The sequence below is a fragment of the Chrysochloris asiatica genome, unplaced genomic scaffold (genome assembly GCF_000296735.1).
Source record: "Chrysochloris asiatica unplaced genomic scaffold, ChrAsi1.0 scaffold00197, whole genome shotgun sequence".
NCBI classification, from domain to species: Eukaryota; Metazoa; Chordata; class Mammalia; order Afrosoricida; family Chrysochloridae; genus Chrysochloris; species Chrysochloris asiatica.
This window is the reverse complement of record NW_006408715.1, coordinates 2,635,413-2,641,535: the sequence shown is the minus strand read 5'-3', so window position 1 is coordinate 2,641,535 and position 6,123 is coordinate 2,635,413.

Below are 6,123 nucleotides of genomic sequence, written 5' to 3'. Positions count from 1 at the left end.
CCTTGCAGTTCAAACAGCTTTGCAATCTGGCGCATTAACCCACAGTGCCACACCTGATATCTTTGGCCACTTTATATAGGCCAGGCACTGGCCTAGATTCTGAGATTATAATGGCTCAATGCAGGGATTTTAAACAGATGGCAACTAACGGTGAAGCTGTCATGACTGATTCCAGAGTCCTAGTTGTTTTTATAAGGAATAGTTAATGAGAGCTTCACAATTTGCTTGCGAGTTAACAGTAACTGCCAAAGGTGAAAAAGTAACTATTTGGGTCCAAATTAAAGCCTCTGCTGAGCACACAGCTCTACTACAGCACCATGGGAATTTCTAATTCAGAACTTGGCCATTTTATCTCTTCACATCTCCTGAGGGAGTTACACACTGATGAATCAAGGCTATTTTCGAGAAATGTGCTACAAGAATGACAACATTTCTCCTGACAAGTCTTTTATATCAAAGTGACTCAACATTAAGGCTGAAGCTCAGAGGGAGATCTAATGTGAGGAATTGAAAATGTGTTTTTCCAAGAGTAATATCAGGGTGTTAAAGGAAGGGAAGCAACTGCCTTTGGGAAAAGGATCCTTCCTTCAGAGAAAGGCAGCTGGAAGGAGAGCAGTGGTGAGGTTGGACATCTGCCTGAGTGTGGGACCCACAACAAGATGTTTTTTCAAGGGAGCTGTTGTTGTTGTTGCTGTTGTTAGCCGCAGTCGAGTCGGTCCCTGACTCATGGTGAACCCATGCATAACAGGATGAGACAGCTGTAATCCATAGGACTGACTTCCACTGGCTGATTTTTAGAAGCAGATTTTGAGGCCTTTCTTTCTAGCGTGTCTTAGTCTGGAAACTCCCTGGAACCTGTTCGGCTTCCCTGTTCACTGACTGATGGTGAAGCCTGTGCATGGTGTGCACTGGCCAAGAATCAAACCTGGGTCTCCCACCGGGAAGGTGAGGATGGGGAAGGTAAGGAAGATGGTGGCAGCTCTGCTCCAGGTTCACAAAGTTAGCATGATGTCAATTTTCACATTTCATCTCATTTAATCCACCAATGCTGGTGTAGCGCTATAGGATAAGCAACAGATTGCTAACCACAAGGATGGTGGTTCTGACCCACCAGCCACTTCCTGGAAGCCCTATACGGCGTTGCTATGAGTCAGAACTGACTTGAAAGCACTTAACACCAACAACAATCCACCAATACGGCTGCATCCCTTCTCTTTTATTTGATGAGGAAATTAAGCTCAGAGTTACAATGTGACATGTTCAGTATATAAAAAGTCTCTGTTAGCGTAGTGGTTATGAATAGGGCTGTGAACCTCAAGGTCAGCCATTTGAAACTACCAGCTGTTCCGCAGGAGAAAAATGAGACTTTCTGCTCCCGTAAAGATTTACAGCCTTGGAAACCCTGTGCAGGGTTGTTATGAGTCGGAACCAACTCCACGGCACATAACCACCACCACCAACATATTAATATGCTTAATGTATTCAAATTATATATATAACTTGTGTATCTGTGCTGCTGTTCTTGTTAAGTACCATTGAGTTGTGGATACACACAAGTATATATATATGTGTGTATACATGAGGCATGCATGAGGGGGGCTTCAAAAGTTTGAGGAAAAATTCACTAATCTTTTCATTCTATTTTTCCACAAACTTTTAAAAATCCCCTCATGTATATATGTTGTTGTTGTTGAGTGCCGTTGAGTCAGTTGTGACTCATAGTGACCCTGTATAGGGTTTCTAAGGAACAGCTGATAAATTTGAACCACCAACATTGTGGTTCAAACTGACCTGTGGTTCAGTGCTTACCCTTACAGTGCCTCACCAGAACTCCTCATGTGTATATGTGGTGTTATGGGATAAAGCACTGGACTGCAAATTAGGCAGTTCAAACTCAAGAGCCGCTCCTTGGAAATCCTATGCAGGGTCACTATGAGTTGGAACTGACTTGACGACACTTAACAACAACAATATATATTAACAGATTTATCACCTGTGGCAGTCAGAATCCCAACAGGAAACAGATGGCATGCTAAAAATAGGAAAATTCAAGGAGAGTTTCTTTTAAGAGACTTTGACAAAGATGTGAGTTAGTGCAGTACTGGGTGTGGTAACAGCTCAGCTGTCAGCTCCTCTAAGAGAAGGCATGAGAATGATTACCTGAACCCAAAGTAAGAACTGCACAGAGAGAACAGCAGAGATCTTCTGAGGAGAGACATGGTCACCTGCAGGGCCCTGCCAGGAGGGAGTCACTGGGACTAGTGTGGCTTTGTTCTCATCACTCCCTCCCACCAACCAGATTTATCCTAACCAGAAGTCAGAGGGCATGGGAGCCTTAGATATAGTTCATATCAGTCAGCTTCCAAGTCAGGCAGCTGAGTGAATAAGGGTTGCCAGGAGAGCTAAAGAGTGTGAAAGAAAAGCTGACTCAGAAGGAGATGTACACTTCTGTCTGCTCATTCATTGTTGTTGGGTTCTCTGGAGTTAATTCCTACTCACAACAATCCCATTCGAGGACGGAGTAGGACTACCCCATAGGGTTTTGTAATCTTTATGTGAGCAGATCACTAGGTCTTTCTCCTGCACAGCTGCTGGGTGGCTCTCAGTTCCTAGCTGAGTACCTAAACATTGTACCACCAAGGTTCCGTGCCCATTCATTAGTCTGCAAGAATGGAAACAGATCAAGTGAGTAGAAATGTTAACAGATCTGTCTCCCAAGAACACAATGAAGTGGTAAAGTGCCCAAATGACTGCTGCTTTCTTACAGAAAAAAAACAAACATGGTCTCTAAAGTTTCAAACTTTGCTGTCTGATATTTTCTCAGGAAAAAGCAATCTCCTACTCTGACAGGAAGATCATCGTCGATGGTGCAGGGCTTCAGGGGAAGGTTTCTAGACATCAACTTCCACATCTCTTCCAACCTTATAATTTTCAAAGGAATAGAACCCTAGGTTCACTTGGTAATCCAGACTTGATGGTGACCCATTTATATACAGCACTGATAAAACAGCAAAATGCTACCTCACTGAAATTTTGCCAGACTCCACATGTGAGAAACATCGTCTATACCCCGGATACTACCTCGGACCCTCTTGGTTATGAGGTCACTGATGAGTTATCATAAGTGCTTATTGACAAATGCTCAAGAAATCCAGTCTGAACTCATTTTAGAGTGGGGATTTAAAATTAAATTTTGTAAAATCAGGTACTATACCCAGAAGACAAAACAGGCAGACACACTGCACAGCTGTTTCACAATTTTATTTTCCTAGTTCGAGACAGTCCCTCCCCCGGTTCCTCATTGACTAAGTGAGTACTATGGGGTTAACAATCTTTCCCTTGATGTCATTGAACAGGTTCCTGTCCCCCTCCTCCATGAGCTTCTGTTGTTACACTAGCGTACAATTTCAATTAGCAACATTCTGGACTCCATTCCTGAAGATGGACCATCCTAAGAGTTATTCTCATAGGCCCTTCCCCCAAATCCTCAATCGTCTGTCCTTTTTTTTTTTTTGGTGAGAGATCCCACAGATCTTCTGGTATATCTCCTTCATTGCAATGAGCCAGTATACCTGACAACAAAACTACGGTTGGCCTAGAAAAAGGATCAATTAGAGAAATTTGCTTCACCATTCTTCCTCTCTTCCACTATTTAGAATGTAATATAATGATTTTTTTTTTAATTATGTACTTTATGAGAGTTCCCTTAAGCTTTCAGGAAAGAGGATGAGTTCAAATCCTAGTAGACCATCTGTTTTATTTGTTTTATTTTGTTTTGTTTTGTTTTTCAGTCTGAAAATGTTTATCATGTTTCTCTTTTTCTTTAGAATTTTCTCTTGGTCAAGTTTACTCTCATTTGCCTAAAGTGTGATTTTTTAAAATTCTTTATTTTCTATCCTTCTCAGCATTCTGTGAGCCCTTTTAAATAGAGGGTGGAACCTCTCCTGCCCCTCTGAGCTACAAGTGGATAGCTATTGGCGATTTCCAAGCAGGTACTTGATGGGAAGCCCTTGGGGTACCATTACATCATGCATATTGGGCACCTGACCTCCTCCCCATTCAACTAGTTTGAGGTCAATGAGAGAGTTGTTTGGATTTTATATTTCCCTCTGAGGGAGTGCTCAGATGCTTTTCTGATTTAGAAACTGAGCAGCAGTCCTCTCCACATACACCTTACTGCCAGGAGGAGGGGGTCCCTCAGATTCAAATATGCTTACTGCAGATTAAGATCATTCTGCAAAATGTGTCTTGCCTCCTTGCCTCACTATTGAGTAAGTAGGTGATAACTGAAGTCTAGGAATCACTTGATCCCTCCTCAAGAGCTCATTAGTCCCTTATAATCTTTCCTTTAACTATCCAACTGCCTATTTTATGGTAGACATGGAACATCTGCTATGGCGGTGTGTCCAGAACCCACAGACCCAACAGGAGGATGTGGGCTCATCACAGCCAACTCCAAACTCTTCCAGCGTTAGCTAGGAGCTGGACTTGTGGGTTGGATACATACCCACTGTACTGGAGGACAGCCTATTGTCAGGTGGAAGCCAGGAGTACTGAGGGCCGACCCCAGGTCACTGAATTCCTGTAGCTTTGGCCCCACTGGTGTTCCAGTGCATGAGGAATAAAAATAACTCAGAAAAGAGAAACAGAACCAGAAGCTAAGTGTGTTCCTCCCATGGGTGGGATATGGGCTACACGAGAAAGTTATAACAAAGACTGGAATTTCAAGATAGTCCAATAATTACTTTCTCAAAGACCAGTGATCAAAGGAATTAAATTATAAAGTTCTTCAATGGATGCCACTATGTCCCAACCTTGAAAGTCAGATGTACCACAGACTACAAAAATTACAATGCATGAACAAAGGCATCCAGATTGATTAGTAACTGAGCCCAGAATTTAGGAATGCCTAGATGAGTAATTCCTTGTTGTGGGGGCTGTCCTGGGTATTGTAAGATGTTGATTTAGCAAAATATCTGACTTCTGTCCACTAGATGCTGGTAACAACCCCTACTCCAAATTATGACAAGCAAATATGTCTCCAGACATTGTCAAATGTCTCCTGGGATCAAAATGGATGTGTATGGAGAATGTTATTATGTGCCAGAATTTTGAAAGTATTAACCGATATAATTCTCACAATTTAAGAGGTAAGCGTTATAATTTCCCCCATTTTGCAAATGAGAAAAATGAGGCTAGGAGAGAAGTAACTTGACCAATAACACATGGCTAGTAAGTGGCAGACATGGGGAAAAATCAGCAAGTCATGTTTGAAGACCAAGACCCTAACAATCTACCACTACCTTACTTATTCTAATGATCTCTTTTAATTTGCTCAATAACCCATGTTATAGATGTGTAAACAGAGGTCAATTGACAAAACTAAGGTCACACAGCTAAGGAGGGGCTGAAGCTGAATTGAAACCCATGCCTGTTGACCTCCATGGTCCTTATTACTGTGAGGATCAATAGAGTTTATTTTGACACATAGAGACCCTATAGGACAGAGTACAATGACACCATAGAGTTTCCTAGACTGTAGACTTGAAAGCATATTACCAGGTTTTTTTCCTGAAGAGCAAAGCCTTACTCTTAAAAATTAGACTTCAGAAAGAGCGCCAAAATATATAAAGCAAACCCTACTAGAACTGAAGAAAGAAATAGATAAATCTACAACTATAGTGAGGGATTTTAATATGCCACTTTCAAAAAGGGATAGAACAAGAAAGAAACTTTACAAAGCTACAGAGGAACTAAACATCACAATCAACCAACTGGACCTCATAGAGGTGTACAGAGCATTTAATTCAACAACAGCACAATATACATTCTTCTCCAGTGCACATGGAACATTCTCCAGAATTGGCCATGTGTTAGGTTACAAGGCAAACCTCCATAATTTTACAAACATCAAAATACTACACAGCATCTTCTCAGACCACAATGCCATAAAATTAGAAATCAACAATAAGAAGACCAAAAAAATAAAGTTTAATACATGGAAACTAAATAACACCCTGCTGAAGAACGACTGGATAACAGAAGGTGTTAAATGTGAATTCAGAAAGTTCCTAGAAACAGATGAGAATGAAAACACAATATACCAAAATCTTTGGGACACAG